An 18,011-nucleotide genomic window follows, 5' to 3' on the forward strand; every position below is an offset into this window, starting at 1 on the left:
TACATGCCCTACTTTTTGTTTTTTTTTTTTTTTTAATATTTCAGTCACTAAAATGTACAGAGAATAACACTTGGAGACAATACCCAGCTTAAGTAGATTTTAACATTTTCCTATATCTGCTCTAAGATCCCTTGTTGAAACAAAAAAGAATTTTAGCCAGGCATGGTGGTGCACACTGAATCCCAGTGACTCCAGAAGCTGAGGCAGGAGGATTGCAAATCCAAGGGCAGCTTAGTTTGACCTTGTCTCAAAACAACAACTAAAGAGTTGGTGATGTAGCTCAGTGGAAGAGTGTTTGCCTAGCATGCAAGAGTTCTGAGTTCAATTCTTAGTACTGTCAAAAAATAAAAAATAAAAAGGAAAATTTTTTTTTTTGAGTGTGTGCTTTTTGTTATTGTGTTTTGTTGTTGTTTGTTTTTGTTTTTAGTACCAGGGATTGAACCTAAAGATGCTTAACTACCGAGTCATATCCCTAGCCCTTTTTTTTTAAATTTCTTATTTTGAGAGAGGGTCTTACTGAGTTGCTGAGGCTGTCTTCAACTTGTGATTCTCCTGCTTCAGCCTCCTGAGCCACTGGAATTGCAGGTATTATCCACCAGCCCAGTGAAAAAGTCTTAAAGTACTACTATGTTGAAGCCCTTTATTATATACAATTAAAATGCTCTACCTCTAATCGTATTCTTCCTTTTTGTTTTTGAAATATTTGTTTTTTAGTTTTAGATGGACACAATATCTATTTTATTTTTATGTGGTGCTGAGGATGGAACCTAGTGCTACAGGCATACTAGGCGAGCACTTTACCACTGAGCCACAACCCAGCCCCTATTCTTCCTTTTTTTAAGGGTAAACATTATATTAAATTTGGTAGATCTCCATCCTTCTCTGCTTCTTTGTCTGTACCAAATATGCATGGGAATATGCATTGGAATAACATGGATACTGAAAAATAGCCCAAGAAAGCCAGCATCAAACCCATATAAACATTTGGTAAACAAGAGAGGTAATCTTGTGTACCAAAGAAAGAGTTGCTCATTTAAATAAACGAGATCACAAAAATCAATGTAGAATCATTTATATTTATAAAATATAAAAGGCAAATCTTTAAACATTTTAGAAATAAAGGAGAACATTTCTGACTTTGAGGTTGCCATAGAAACAAAATATAAACCATAGACTGCAATAAAATATTTCCAAGACAGATTTTTAAAAAAAAAAATCGTTTTTTTTTTTTTTAATTGTAGGTGGACACAATATCTTTACTCTATTTATTTATTTTTATGTGGTGCTGATCGAACTCAGGGCCTCACATGTGCTAGGCGTGCTAGGCAAGCACTCTACTGCTGGGCCACAACCCCAGCCCTCCAAGGTAGATTTTTAACCAAGGATAATATTCAAGTATGTCAAGATCTCTGAAGTGAAGGAAAAAACTCAAAGGGAAGTCACTGGATATAAACAAACAACTCACAGAAATGTGGAACCCTAACAGGTCCAAAAATAAATGAAAATGATGATCAAGTTCATTGGAAATATGAGATAGGAAGAGGTATCATCTCAGTCCCAGACCAGCAAAAATGTTAGTTCAACAAACATCAAGTTCAGAACAAGAGTAGGAAAACAGTGTCCTTAGCCCTGCTGATGGGGGACTCAAAAATATTTAGCCATGTTAAAATGATGCATCTTTTTTTTTTTTTTTTTTTGGAAGTGGGGTTGGAACCCAGGGATTTGCAAATGCAAGACAAGAGCTTTGCCACTGAGCTATATCCCAGTTCCCAAAATGATGTATACTTTTGACCCCAGCGATTTAGCTTCTAAGTCCTTGCCCCCCACATAAACTCACGTGGAGACATTCGGGTATGTTTGTTCATTGTAACATTGAAATGGTCAAAAGCTGAAAACCATGTTAAAAGTTTTCTTTCATCTGGGTTCGGCTCAGGAAGCTGAGGCAGGAGGATCATGAGTTCAAAGCCAGCCTCAGCAAAAGCGAGGCACTAAGCACCTCAGTGAGACCCTGTCTCTAAATAAAATACAAAATAGGGCTGGGGATGTGGCTCAGTGGTTGAGTGACCCTGAGTTCAATCCCTAGTACGAAAAAAAAAAAAAGTTGCAACAGAGGATATGTAAATTGTTTCATTATCATACAAAAGAATATCAAATAGCATTTACAATAAATGAACCAGGGCTGGGGATATGACTCAGTGAGAGAGCATTTGCCTGGCACACGTGAGGCCCTGAGATCTTTCCCCAGCATGCAAAAAATATAAAAGAACTGCAATTTTATGTATCAGATAAACTTCAAATACTATTAATTTGATAAAATCTTAAGAGCTGAGAGGGCAAGTTCAAAATTTTTTAATATTTATTTTTTAGTTATAGGTGGACACATATCTTTATTTTAATGTGGTGCTGAGAATCAAACCCAGTGCCCCACAGATACTAGCTAGGCGAGTGCTCTACCTCTGAGCCACGACCCCAGCCCAAAAGTGTTCTATTCTACTTTACTTTTTGTTATAATTTTAAGGATGGGTTTGATAAGTTCCCATTTTTAAAGAATTTTCTTTAAGAATTGCCTTGAATTTAAAGATTAATTTGGGGAAGAAAATGACATCTGACTGCTTGAACTTCACTTTCATGAACATAGAATACTGATTAATTATAATAAGTTAATTAATTAACTTATTATTTTTCAAGAAGATTTTATAGTTTTCTTCATAAAGGTCTTATTCATCTGTTGGATTTATTCTGGATACCTTATTTTTGAAGCTACTCCAAATGTAATCTTTTTTTTTTTTTTTTTTTAAGAGAGAGAGAGGGGGAATTTCAATATTTATTTTTTTTTTAGTTTTCAGTGGACACAACATCTTTGTTGGTATGTGGTGCTGAGGATGGAACCCGGGCCGCACGCATGTCAGGCGATCGCGCTACCGCTTGAGCCACATCCCCAGCCCACCAAATGTAATCTTAATTTAAAAAATTACATGTTCTGATTAGTATATTGGAGTAGGAATGCAGTTGAATTTTGATCATTGAATTGTTTTCCATAATGCTGCTGACATCTTCTGTGTTACTGTGATAGTTTTTCTGTGACTTCTTGTCAGAATCCTCACATTCTGGTTTATCTGTTTATGTTACATGGTGACTTAACTTGTTCCTCTATCCCCAGTATTTCCTGTAAACTAAAAGATAGCTCTGAAGACCTCCTTGAACTCTGGGTAGTCAGTTCATTTTTCAAGTCTTTCCTGTATGTGATTTGGCATCCGTCATCAGCAGGTGTGTGCTCTGGTCATACCACACTTAATGCCCATGTGTTCAGCAGATTTGGGGACTGCAATCTGATCCTCCCACTGTAAAGTTCCCACTTTTTAACTAAAAGCTTCCATCCATAGCTCTTACCTAAATCTGTTATTTTGTTAGGGATCCTAACTGGCAACTTCACAATTCTCTTACTCCTACCACTCTTTTTCTGGGGACGGGGGAGGGGTTACCTGGGATTGAACTCAGGGGCAGTCAACCACTGAGTCACATCCCCAGCCCTATTTTATATTTTATTTGGAGACAGGGTCTCACCGAGTTGCTTAGTGCTTCGCTTTTGCAGAGGCTGGCTTTGAACTCGCAATTCTCCTGTCTCAGCCTCCCAAGCCACTGGGATTATAGGCATGTGCCACCGTGCCCGGCCCTACCACCTTTATTTAGCTAGAATTCTTCAATATTGCTCTTATGATTTAGCATGCATACTTGACTTCAGCATCTACCCATCTCTTGGACAATATTAAGACCCTACAAATTAATGGCCCATCAGTTTTCCCATCTACTGTTATTACTGCCCACTATTTAAAATCTATCTTAACACCTTCCTCAGAAGATCTATTGGTGTGGTTCTTTTATGCAGTCATTGCTGTTTTCAATTTACCAGCATGTTTTCATTTTCATTCACCATTGCTTCTTTTCAACCTACTCCTTATTTTTGGATTGTTTTCTTCTAACTCAAGTGTGGGTCATTCTTTCAGCAAGAGTTTGGAAAGGAGTATCTTTTGCCTGGATTCTTAAAAGCAGCTAAGGGTATAGAATTCTAGATTAATATTATTTTTCCTGGGCTGGGGATGTGGCTCAAGCGGTAGCGCGCTCGCCTGGCATGCGTGCGGCCCGGGTTCGATCCTTAGCACCACATACAAAGATGTTGTGTCCGCTGAGAACTAAAAAATAAATATTAAAAATTCTCTCTCTCTCTCTCTCTCTCTCTCTCTCTCACACACTCTCTCCTCTCTCGCTCTCTCTTTAAAAAAATATTATTTTTCCTTATAACTTCAAAGATATTATTCCATTGTCATCTGGCCTCTGATGTTGCTGTCTATTTACATTTATAGTAGATAATATGTTTATTTAAGGTTTTATCTTTGTGTTTGGTGTTGAGTTTCACTGGATATATCTAGGTGAATTTATTTTAAGTTGCCAAGGATGTGGAGTGCTGTTTTAGTTTGAAGATTGATGTTCTTAATATCTGGAAAATTCTCATCTGTTTGCATCTTGAGATTGTGTTTCCTTATTATCTCTCTGGTTCTAGATCCCCTAATAGATGTATGTGGGACCTTCTTATTTCATCTTCTGTAAGATTTAACCTCTACTTACTTACTTTCTTTTTTCCTTCCTTCCTCCTTCCCTCCCTTCCTTCCTTCCTTCCTTTAAACTGGAGGTGAACCCAGGGATGCTTAACCACTGAGCTACATCCCAACCCTTTTAAAATATTTTTTATTTAGAGATGGGCTCTCTCTGAGTTACTGAGGCTTGTTTTGAACTTGACATCCTCCTGCCTCAGCCTCCCAAACTGCTGGGATTACAGGTGTGCACCACCATGCCCAACTGGGCTTTGAACTGTTAACTTCTACTTTATATTCTGTCTCCTGGTGCTACATTCTAGATGGTAGGCACTAATTTTTCTTAAGATATATTTAACCAATTTATTGAATTTTAACCCTTATTTACTGTTTAGCAGGTCCATTGAGTTTCTAACTTTTTTAACTCATTTTCTTTTCTTTTTTTTTTTTAAAGAGAGAGTGAGAGGGAGAGAGAGAGAAAGAGAGAGAGAGAATTTTAATATTTATTTTTTAGTTATCAGCGGACACAACATCTTTGTATGTGGTGCTGAGAATCGAACCCAGGCCGCACACATGCCAGGCGAGCGTGCCACTGCTTGAGCCACATCCCCAGCCCCTTAACTCATTTTCTTTCAGAATATTCTATTCTTAAGTCCTTTGGGTGCCAATTCTCCTGTGGAGATTCACAGAATTTGGATTTACTGAATCCTCTTCATGGTGATTCTATCCTATCATTTGTGAGCGTGAGCTCTAAGTTTCCAGTGGCTCAGTCTTTTTTATTTGGTCTTGTGTCTGGACGCCTCACACAGCCACCTATTCCCTCCTCTCATGTGTACTTGGAGCATTTATCTGTATTTAGCACCTGCAGGAAGATCGCTCTCCTAGAAGCAGTTTGGGACCTGCTGTTTGCACCAGACAAACCAGTTTGCTCCTGTCTTTGGAATCATCTTAAATTGGATTGAACTGAAAGTCTACATGGGCAGTAGGAGAAGAAACCAGCTTTTAGTAAAAACAGCCTCTGTACAGTAGGTGATGGACGGTGTTTTAAGCTATCCTTGGTGCCTTGGTGCCTCCTGTGTCTGTCATCACAAACAATGATGCCTAAGTCACCCCTAAACTCAGTGGCTTAAATGAAAGCTATTTATTTAGCTCTCGAGCCTAAAGGTCAGAGTTCAGGCCACTGGGCTCTTCTGCTCTTAGCAGGCCTAGCGTATATTTTTGGGCACAGGCTTGCCAAGGCCTGGAAGCTCTTAGTCAGGTAGGAAAATTGGTCCTCTTCCTCTTTCCTCTCTCTCAGATGGGCCTGGGCATTTTTTTTTTTTTTTTTTTTTTTTTGTGCAGTGGCAAAGGAGGAAGACAGACAAGCCCCCAAAGTCTAAGTGTTTGTCAGGCTTCTTTGATCCCCCTTGCTAGCATTCTCACACCCAGAGTCAGGTGGAGGGAGAACAGCGGTGCCTCTGCTGGGCCAAGAGCATGGTAAAGGGCAGGAGGAAGAACTGGGGCCAGCCATGCACTTATTCTTACATCCTCCCCACCCCTCAACCTCCTTGAGCACATGTCATAATCAAGAGTGGTAGCTCCTGCCATCGGTGGGCATCTTCTAATTGATTAAGTTATGAATCAACAGGGGAATCTAGAAGTTTTCTGTTGATATGGAAAGCTGTCCAATTTAATAGGACTTTGTGGGGCTGGGGATGTGGCTCAAGCGGTAAAGCGCTCGCATGGCATGCACAGGGTGCTGGGTTTGATCCTCAGCACCACATAAAATAAAAATAAAGATGTTGTGTCTGCAGAAAACTGAAAAATAAATATAAAAAAAAAAATAGGACTTTGTGTCTTCATGGTACAGATGAAAAACTTAATGGGGAGAAACAAGCAGAGGTCCCTAAGCCCAGGTCCCTAAACTTTCAACACCCTGTAATTTGTGCTAGATGTGAAAGGACTACAAGCAGAGAGGGATCGAAGGCCCAGGATACTACACTTGTTTATGGGGAAGTTGGAGGAAGCCGTACAGTAATTATGCGACTTTATAAGAATGAAAGTACACTGGTAGGGGAAGTGACTTTATTTAAAAAAAAAGAGGGGGCATTTGGGGCCACTTGTCCATATCTGTAATAAAACAAAAGAGTTATTCACTTCCCCTTGGCCTCCATGCACTCCTCAGGGTCAGACATGTTCATACCTGACCAGTTGAGATCTGCCATCCCCTCTTAGTAATGAGCTAGATTATCCTTTTTTTTTTTCCCCTGGACCCAGGAGTTGACATTTTGTTATCCTAAGGAGATCACAAGCAAAGAAATGTGTCCAGAGAACATCCATACTAAATAGTGTTCAAGTTTATCTACGTAGATCTGAACAAAATCAATCATCCATCTGTTAATCTGTGGATATCAAAGCAGGTATAAAAGCCAAGGAGCTCAGGTAAGCAGAGGGGATTATCAGCTTGTGCAGTTTGTAAATAGATGAAGATAAACCAGCTGGCCCTGTAGAAGTCACCATTAAAGAGCCTGACACATCTGGCAGATGATAACAATCTTTGCAGTTAACAGTGGCTTCCATGGGACTGGGGATGTGGCTCAAGTGGTAGCATGCGCGTCTAGCATGCGTGAGGCACTGGGTTCTATTCTCAGCACCATGTAAAAATAAAATAAAGATATTGTATCCACCTAAAACTAAAAATAAATATTAAAAAAAAGAGTGGCTTTCATAATTTCTCATTGGACATCTCAATCCTTTATGGTGGTTCCACAGTTATGGTGAATTTGAGCACGGGTTCATTTGTCTGCAGTAGAGATAATCAGGCCATATATGTTTGATTGAATTTTTAGTTTAAATACTTTTATCTATTGAGGTTGCTTCCTATTTCCATATATATAACAGATACTGAGTTTACAATTAAATAGTTAAGTGTTCCCATATTGAGGGACACCTAATAGATGGTATATCTCTTCTAGTCCAGTCCTGGTTGGCCTAAAGAGCTGACCATACAGCTAGGCAATTAGTGACAACTCATATTTTTCAGTAGATATTAGGGCAGGGCATTCTTTGGCTAGGGATCCTATGTGAAGCTCAGTTTGCATACAGAGTGTCCACTGCTGTGGGCCACCCGCTGTTCACCGTTACTGGATGGCTGGAGCCTTCCAAAGGACATTCTCATCTTGGAGGTAAGTGGGCTTTTTCATTGATAGTTTTCTTGTCAGGTGGTTTATTTTGCAGGTAAGATCTTTATTAAACCAATAGTTTGGGTAAAACAATGGGAAGGACACTTTTTCTGCCTAATGCATGGGCAACTAACTACCTGTTTGTGAAGAAGGTTAAACTCACAGGGGCTGAGTTTAACCCATCATTGGAAGATCCATTTCCTGTCATGATGAGACTCCGTGGAACTTGTCTCATCTGTGGAATTCAGTTCCAAATTGCAGGAGAAATGGCATATCCTGAAAAAAGTCAGGACAAGAAGATGTCAAGTTAAACTGTTTAGATTTGGACTCAGTATTGTTAGCAGTTGCCTATCAGGACAGGAGAGGCAATTGCTCAAGGACCCAGAAAGACCTTCTGCCAGACCCTAATGAGCTATGCAACTAGTCACAGACACCTGAAGGAAATAGAAGGTCTAGAGCAAGGCTGTTTATGCTGCCTGGACTACTGATAAGATAATTTGTGATTATGGCCCTCACTCAGATTGACCATGTCTGATTAGTTGGGGTGGAGGCTGTATGGATAGTCCCAGGTTTGGGGTATACTGTGTTCAGTAAGCAGCCAGTTTTGCTGTGGGACCACGTTTTCTATAGTTGATGGTACTACCAAGTTTTACCTCATTTGATTATGAAATATCTCTTTGAGCTGTGACATAGCTCCCAAGATGGTCACTTGGAAGGCAGAACACTTAGATTTTGTCCTTGTTCAGGGTTATCTGTCATTAGCTATGCTTGAGTGACAAGTGACACAGTAAAGGCTGCATTCTCGGTGCAACCTTTGTGTAAATGCCTGCACTTCCACCAATAGTTCACCTTGTGCTAGGTTTGCCCTGCCCATTGATGCTGTTGTCACTGGAGAATTTAGGATAATAAGAGTGTACTTAGTAGGCTGTGCCAAACTAATTTCTCATCCCTAGGGTAATTAAAAAAAAAAAGGGCACAAAGATATTACAGCAATATCTTAGACTTCAAACCCGGTACCAGATATGATGGTGTAGCCATCATATATTTTGCAGAATTGAAGCCAGACCAGCAGATAGACAAGGGTCAGATCCAGAGAATGGAAGAATTGCAATATTAATTCCTTTGGAGCCTTTTCTCCACCCTTATCAGGATAACCTGTCCCTGCTCCAATCTGTTGCTAAGGTAACCTGTCCCAGGGATTGTCCCTTCCTACCCCTTCCTGTGTGGATCACTCCTCCCAGGGCCCCTCCAACCTACTTGTTTCCTACCTTTTGGCCATCCCACTGAGCATTTCCTGGGCAGGAAGGAGAGAGAAGGGGGAAGAGAGCAAGAGAACAGAGGAAGCCTAGGACATATAAAAAGGCAGAACACCTTCACCTTCCTGGGATATCAGGATATCAACAATGGCCCCCTTCTCCCTCCCAGGAGAAGCCTATATTACCCCTTTTTAAATAAACCCTGCTTTATATGCTTGCCTCAGCGAGTTTCTCTAATGTTATATTTCAACATGCGAGGGAACAGGACACATGACCTGCTGTATCACATTCATTCCTTTGCAGAAACATTCATTCACTTTTATGATGTCAGTCACTATCAAAATGTAGCTAAAAGTTTGGTCCCTGTCCCCAATGCCAATTTAATAATGAGGACACAGTTTTGAGAAAAAAAGAAAAAGAAGGTTTATTGCTTTGCTAGCAAAGGAGAAACACAGGGGACTCCTGTCCCAAAGACTGTGATTCTCCCCATCAAGGGGGGGGGGTTGGCAGTAGGGTGTTGTGGCGTTAAAGGAACTGTTCAAGGGTTACATGCCAGGTGTGTTCTGGTGGGGGATTCACTTATTAATTTGGGAAGTGAATTTGTTAATTCACTTCCTAGATTCTCAGCAGGCATCTGCTTCCTGTAGTGGGTGTGTTCCAGGGCAATTAACTAGGGAAAGAAAAGATAACACTGGCTCCATAAGCTTGTTAGGGAGGGTGAGAGGGGAGAAGAGAGAAAAAAAAAACATTGGAAAAAATGAAAGTCTGGGGATGTGGCTCAAGAGGTAGCATGCGTGCGGCCCGGGTTCCATCCTCAGTACCACATACAAAGATGTTGTGTCCGCCGAAAACTAAAAAATAAATATTAAAAAATTCTCTCTCTCTCTCTCTCTCTCACACACACACTCTCTCTCTCTCTAAAAAAAAGAGCAATGAGGGCTTATATTCAGAAGATGAAGGGACCCCTGTTACAAAAACAAAGGTCACCATGTTATTTATGCTTCTACAATGGACAGTAGAACTCCCAGAATCCATTGGCCAGACAGGATGTTCAACTTAAAGGAAGTTTTGCAGAGCATCTGTGTCAGTTTAATGCCTCACCAGTACTTGTTTTTCTCCCAGGAAGAGGCATTGTTTAAATCTTTACGCTTGGCAAGCTTTATGGGTAAACACTAGCCTTGTCTATGCATCTGACCCCTATATAGAGAGCCACCAATAAGGGGCACGACGAATGTGAGCAGATTCTGTTCAGTGAGCAGATTCTTGTCAAACAGCAGCAAGTACAACCCAGGCGACAAAACCCTCACAAAACCACAGCCTGTATCTCATGAGCTTAGGAATGTTTGGGACTTCCTCCTGTGTGGGACTGAATTCAGGATCCAGTCCCATACCTAGTTCCTTTTTTGGGAGGGGAGGGAAACTAGGGATTGAACTCAGGGGCACTCAATCACTGAGCCACATCCCCAGCCCTATTTTGTATTAGTTGCTTAGCCCCTCACTTTTGCTGAGGCTGGCTTTGAACCCACAATCCTCTGGTCTCAGCTTCCGGAGCTGCTGGGATTACAGACTTGTGCTACCACGCCCAGCCCATACCTAGTTCTTATTCTTCTGCTGTAATTTGTCCTAGTCTGCATTGTGTCATTTCAGATTCAGGTCTTTGCTCCAGTAGGGCTGTGGAATCCTGTCCAGGTTTTGCATCAGCTCCATTCAGAGCTCTTCCTCCTAGAGTGTAGTCTGCCCTCCATATCTACCTCCATATCTGCAGCTTCTGCATCCATGGGTTCAGCCAATTGTGAAGGGAAATTATTTGAGGGGAAAAAAAAAAAAAAAAAACCACTTGTGTCTGTACAGAAAGTGTGTGGATTTTTTGTTCTTATTTTTCCTAGAACAATACAGCATGATAACTATTTGTGTAATATTTACACATTGTATTAGGTAGTATAAGTAATCTAGAAATGATTTAAAGAATACAGGAGAGCTGCTTTAGCTATGTAAATACCACAGCATTTTACATAAGGGACTTGAGCATCTGTGGGCTTGGGGACATTACAGGGGGGTCTTGGAACAAATTCCTTATGGATGTAACCAAAAGCTCAGTCCTTGTCCCTAATGCTAATTAATGCCAACATAATAATGAGGAAACAGTTTTGAGAAAAAGGAAAAATAAGTCTTATTGCTTTGCTAGCAAAGGAGAAACACGGGACTCCTGTGACTTTCCCCATCAGGAGGGACAGGGTTTTTTTTTTTTTTTTTTTTTTTTTTTTTTAAGAGAGGTGAGAGAAAGAGAGAGACAGAGAGAATTTTTAATATTTATTTTTTAGTTTTCAGTGGACACAACATCTTTGTTTGTATGTGGTGCTGAGGATCGAACCCGGGCCGCACGCATGCCAGGCGAGCGCGCTACCACTTGAGCCACATCCCCAGCCCAAGGGACAGGAGGGTTTTAAAGGAACTCTTCAAGGGTTACATTCCACGTGAGCTCTGGTTAGGGGGTCCCAACTTGGGAGATATTCACTTCCTAGATCCTTAGAGGGCACCTCCTTCCTGTAGTGGGCATGTTCAGGGGCAGTTAACTAGGGGAAGGAAATTAACACTGTCTCCCTAATCTTGTTAGGGAGGGGGAGAGGAGAATAGAGAAAAATTATGTTCTTTTAAACAATAGCCTTAGAGGGTTGGGGATATAGCTCAGTTGGTAAAGTGCTTGCCTCTCATGCACAGGCCCCGGGTTCAATCCCCAGCACCAAAAAAAAAAAAAAAAAAAAAAAGCTTTCAGAAGGTGAAGGGACCACTGTCCACTGTCCTGTGGATACTGAGGGGATGCTGTTGTCAGGGTGATACCACCAGTTATCAGTGACAAGTCCTGCTTCCCCACATGTTGAAGTTTGAACATTAGAGAAGCATGCTGAGGCAAGCATATAAAGCAGGGTTTATTTGATAGGATAACAGACTTCTCAGTGGGGAGGAGGAGTGAAGGGGGTCATAACTGGTATCATGGTGTCCCAAGAAGCGAGGTGTTCTGCCCTTTTTATATGTCCTAGGCTTCCTTTGTTCTCCTGCTCTCTTCCCCTCATCTTTTGCCTTCCTGCTTATATGGCTAGGCCCAGGAATGCTTGGTGGGACGGCATTTCTCACTCAAAGGTGAGAAACAGGTGGGCTGAAGGGGGAAGGGCAAGATGGTGCAACCCAGGGCACAATAACAATCTTATGGCTCTCTATAGGGAGGGGCAAGTCCAGCAACTGGTTGGAGCAGGGGCAGGTTCTTGTTAAGGGTGGAGGAAGGGCTCTGAAGGAATTAACATTTCATTCTCTCAAGAGACAGTCTCCAACTTGTGGACATACTCAAAATTGGCCTCCTGGATTCGACCTGACTCGATTGACCTATCTATACTGACTGCCTATCTAATTCTGGCTTCAAGGGGACACAAAATTCTGCCTGGGAGATAACTCTCAAGCTCCAGAAACATTCAAATTAGTAGGAAAACAGGTTTTGTTCAAAGCAAGCTTTGAAGGAAAATGGAAGAAACTTCAGCCATAGATGTTATAACTACAAAATTCCATCTTTGAAATCCCTGAATGGAAGTAGAACTTTTAAAGGAGGAAAAGGCCAGGAAGTGAAATACAGGTAGCTTTAGCTGGCCTGTGGAAGGCCTGAGGCCCTGGGCCATCTCTTCCCAGCTGTTTCCGCACCTCTGGGCCTTTAGCTTCCCTCTGAGTCTGTATACCCCAAAGGAATTTTTACAGGTTCAGCCTCTTCCTGGACCCTCCTTATCATTCTCAAAGAAGCCTGGACTTCTGGAGCCAGAATCTGCATCAACCTATTTTTAGAGGTGCTACGCTTTCAAATTCATTCTGTTTCCGTGACTGTGTATTTCTCTTCCTTACTGTCTTTGAAGGCCACTCCTGAGTAAGACTATCAGTGCAGCCACTATTTTCAGCTTGTACCCTTGCATCCAATCGAACCTTCCTTGTCAGGAGTGAAAGCAGGGAATAAGGGAGAGCTGATGAGAGGATGTGCTACTGAGTTGGTTGCCTCTGAGTGACTGCCCTCCAAGAAGCTGTGTAAAATGTGCCTCCATCCGTCAGTCCCAGGACAGAAGGAGGAAAACTACATCTGATGACTTCTGGGTCTCATTGGCCAATGTTCTCCCACAGGGTATGACCTGCAGGCTTCCGGGTATAGTTCCCTAGACAGTCCACAGGAAGCTCCCAGATGATAGCTGAAAGGGATAACCATACCAGAAGCACAGCTCTCAGGTTACACCAGCATGAAATGGTCATCACCCTTGCAGGGCTGGCACTGCAGTGGTGGCTGAGACCAAGAGGATGGGGTGGAAAAAAAAAAGTGTGCATAATGGCAAGGGAAGAAAGCCCCCAAAGATTACATACAGGGTGGTACCCTCATTTAAATATAAACTGTCATAATTATTGCATTGTTTTTGTTTTGCAGCGCTGGCAATCAAATCCAGGGCCTGCAAGTGCTCTACCATTGAGCTATATCTCAATCCTAATTATATGAACTCAGGGGTGCTTAACCGCTGAGCTGCTCAGGGCCTTACTAAATTGCTGAGGCTGGCTTTGAACTCCGGAGTCTCCTGCCTCGGCCTCCAGAGCCACTGGGATTACAAGCATGCTCCACCATACCCGGCTCTAATTATATGTACATTTAAAGCAACAGATGTTATAACTACAATGAAACTATAAGAAGAGCAAGCTGCTTGTAATTCCAGCTACTTAGAGGCTGAGGCAGGAGGTTGGCCTCAGTAACTTTGAGAAACTGTCTTGGGAAAAAAAAAGGAAAAAAAAAAAAAAAGGTCTGGGGATGTTGCTGAGTGGTAGAGCGCCCCTTGTGTTCAATATCCAGTACCAGGAGGAGGAGAACAGGATGGGGGTGGGGAGAAAGGAAGGAAAAAAGCAAAAGCAGATACGCTGTGAATGGTGGATTGGGGAGGGGAGAAATGGGGGTGAGGATGGTGAGATGGGGAAGCATATAATTACAGTTAACTGCAGATTATTGTTGTTACTGTAGATTATTGTTATGATTCTTGCTTCAGTGTTAACTACATTATAACAAACTAATCGGAAGGAGGTCATACATCGATCGACCAATAATCAAAGAGTATAAAAATATCATGACCCGAGGATTGCGATTAATTTGTGCACAATTTGTATATAAAACATACAAATTGGTGCTTCTAATCTGAACCCTGGAATCAGAAGAATTTGGCTTTCCAGAGGCGTTTGCTAGACCAAGATCCGGGACGCGGTGCCCCCAGATGGCCGCTAGAGGGCGTGCGCCGCTAGGCGTGGGCGCGTGGCACCGTCTGGGGCTGCCACCTGTGCGGTGGGTTTTTGTTTTTGCAACAGAAGAGTTGTGCCCAGCTGGGAGGTGTGGCCACGCAGTGAATAGGTGCAGCTGTTGGCAGGGGACCCGAGGGCAGGGCTCCCCGGGGAGAGCCTGTGCCCCTTGCTGCCCCCAGGTTTCTGGAGGAAGCAGCTGGCAGTCAGCCGGGCCTCTGAGCCTCAGCCCTGACTTTTTTTCTGCCACACTCCCCCAACTTCCCCCAGAACTGCCAGCACTTTGAAGACAAGGGCTTCATGTCCCTCTGGGGCAGGGTCTCAAACTGATGACCCGCTGGCTGCTTCTAGGCCCCCCCCCCCACCCCAGAGAGGTTTTGTTTGGCCTGAAATGTATCTTTAAAGCGTTTCTTTTACAACATTTACAAATCAGAAGATATTTAGCCTGAAAATCCATATTTCCATTTCTCTGGGTCACTAGAGCATCTGGCAAGACCGAGCTGTCGGCCTGGCAGCTCTCCCCAGATGTACCCCACCACGTGCACCACGCCCAGCTGAGTGGTCAAATCAGTATTCAGTGTGACAATTATTCTGGCTGTTATCTCTGTTCAGAGCAGAGCCAAGCAGCAACTTTTTTTTTCCTTTTTTGCACAACTTTGTATGGAGTTTTTTGTTTGTTTTTTTTCTGTATATATAGAAAATGACAATAAAACTCTACCAATCCACTTTGTCTCAATTTCCTTGCAAGGGCTGGGGCACTTGTTCTCTGGTAGTCTTCATAAGAATGCCCCTCTGGGGTTCTGCACACCTCCATCTACCTGGTATCAAGTGGTATCCTGGCATCTCCCTACAATTACAGTGGTTTCCAAACTTTAAAAAAAATTGTTTTTAAGCAGGATAATCCTCTTTTCAATATAAATCATTCCTGAAACTCTGTTATAGAAAATTCATGACGTTTACTTATTATAATGTGTGTCCATAAGAACAGTGAGATCATTGTGAAAATCCCACAGTGGAGTAAGAGGTAGAACAGCTGTAGCCCGTCTCTGGATTCCTTCCAGTGCTGTTGGCTGTGTGGCCTGGAGGACTCTGGGCTCACCCAGAGAGGAAGCAGCAGGTTTTCAGGGGTTGGTCTCATACTCTTGGTCAGGGTCCCCTGAAGCCCGCACGAGGGGAGTCATCCTACGTGGAAGGGGTTCCCAGGGCCAGTGTTCGCTGTTGATGACAGGATGGTGTGTGCTTTAAGACGTTAACGTCTTTCGCACATGCAGTCTGATTTCTGTGAGCCCTTGGAGCAGCTCTGAGAGTTCACAGGAATCAGTACAGAAACCCTCAGAAGAGGGGAAGTGGTGGTTACCGAGGGGCCCCAAGGACTTGCTATGTTTCCATGGCTTAGAGGTTTACTCTTCAAGCTAGAAAAAAGGCCTGGGAGTTCTGGGTCTCTCTGATCCTCCACCTTGGGCCTGTCTGTGGAGCTTAAGGCCACTGCTCATGAAGGAAGACAGCTGGCGCAGTCTAGGTCGAGTCCTGCTTTGTGTCTCGGAGGCTCTAAGTAGGACAGTTCCAGGTCAGGTCCAAGAGACAGCCCAAACTGGGCTCACCCCTGGCTCACCTCCAGTCAGCTCTCTTCTTGGGCCTTTCTGCCACACTGTAGTGCATCAGGGTAGGTGGTTCCCTCACAAGACCCTCTAAGATAGGGGCCACATCCCTCTATAGAGAGCATCACAGCCCCCATGTTCCAGCGCCGGCCTTGGCAGCAGTCTTTCTGTCCATCTTTCAGGTGGTGAGAAAATAGCTGTGGCAGAGGCTTGCCAGTAATGGCACCGCCCTCCACCTCCCATCCCTTTCTTCCAAGGACCAGGCCAGGCTCAGGGAGGCTCTGCTGGCCAGAAGAGACTGCTTGTAGTGAGGAATGTGGGCAGACAGGTTGTGGCCTCATGTCTCAGTGCCTCTTGTTGCCACAGAAGCCAACACCCTTTCTTTAGACCTCAGGCCGCCATGATAAGCCAGGGAGGGCTCTTGGTCTTTGGGGATGGCTGGCTTCAGACCCCCTACCCCTCTTCCATGGGCCCAACTCTGCCTCTCACATCTTCACAAGATCTGCCTGGGAGCTGGGTATAGAGTTTGTGTTCCACAGGGCACTGCCCCCAGAGGGTGCAGCTCCAAGAGGGCGCAGCTCCAAGAGGGCGCAGCTCCAAGAGGGCCTGGTTTACAGACGACAAATGCACCAAGAAGGTCCTATATCACTTTTTTAAGAAACCATGGGCTGGGTGCAGTGGAGCACACCTGTAATCCCATCAGCTTGGGATGCTGAGGCAGGCAGGTCACAAGTTTGAGGACAGCCTTGGCAATTTAGCAAGACCCTGTCTTAAAATAAAAAACAAAAAGGACTGCAGATATAGCTCAGTGGTAAAGTGCCCCTGGGTTTAATCCCAAGTACCATAAGTAAGTAAATAAATAAATAAATAAATAAATAAATAGGGTTGGCAATGTGGCTCAGTGGGTTTAATCCCCAGAACTGAAAAAAAAAAGAAAAAAGAAAAAAAGACACAGTAAAATACATGTGACATAAAATTTGCCATCTTAACTGCTTTTGGGGTGTACAGTTCAGTGTCCTGAATACATTCACACTGTTGTGCAGACATTGCCATCACCCACCTCCGGAACTCTTAGATCTTCCCAAATTGAAACGGTACCCGGAAGACACTAACTCCCTGTTCCTACTTCCCATAGCTCCTGGTCACCACCCTTTCTTTTGGTGTGTCTGGCTTATTTAAGTTACCATAATAGAGCACACCAGTTTCTTTTTGAAGACTGACTGTCTGGCTTTTTTTTTTTTTTTTTCAGTTCCAGGGGTTGAACCCAGGGGTGCTAACCATTGCACCTTATCCCAGCCCTTTTTAATTTTTATTTTGAGACAGGATCCCACTAGGTTGTTTACAGCCTCGATAAGTTGCTGAGGCTGGCTTCTCACCCATGATCCTCCCGCCTCAGCCTCCTGAGCTGGTGCACCGCCATGCCTGGCTCCCTGTGTGGCTTTTGAGTATGGCTTTATGTCTTGTGTGAACAGCACTGGCTTCCACATTAATGTCGTTCATCTTCTGCTTCCTTTACTCTTCAAACCTTCAGTGGGGTACACAAACTCAGTGGCCCCAGGTTGCATCAAGCAGCTCCTTGGCAGCTGGAGCACAGCTGCCCTCTTGCCCACACACTCTTTCTGGTTCACAAAGCTCTATGACATGTGGCCTCTCATGTGAGGTGGGTGGAGCTGGTTAGCGTCTCACCTGTCTCCTGGGGCTGGGTGCAGTTGTGCGATTTGCCCTGGGACAGGGCTCCTTGCTCAGCCTGCACAGCAGGCTCCCAGTATCACGGACAGTACTGCTCCTCACAAGCTTCACCCTGTCTTTGCATCCTTACAAGGAACACTGGGGTTCAGAAATGCCAAGGCAAGAAGCAGTAGAGTCACCCTTAAAAGAAGTCTTTTGCCTAACATAGCCTGGGATCCAGCAAGCAGAAGTAGATTTCGCTTTAGACATCTGCCAACTGATACCACTTTATCTCTCCCTCCACCAGATCTGCCCCAGCCCAGGGCTACTGGTTCCAACAGTGCTTCAAAAAGGTTGTAGCAGGGCATAGCAGCAGGGACCCAGCTACAATGCAGATGATGATCCTGCTTTGGTGGGCCTCTGTGGAACCTGGAGCCTGGGGCC

The sequence above is a fragment of the Spermophilus citellus genome, assembly GCF_964194105.1.
Source record: "Spermophilus citellus genome assembly, chromosome: 3".
Lineage (NCBI taxonomy): Eukaryota > Metazoa > Chordata > Mammalia > Rodentia > Sciuridae > Spermophilus > Spermophilus citellus.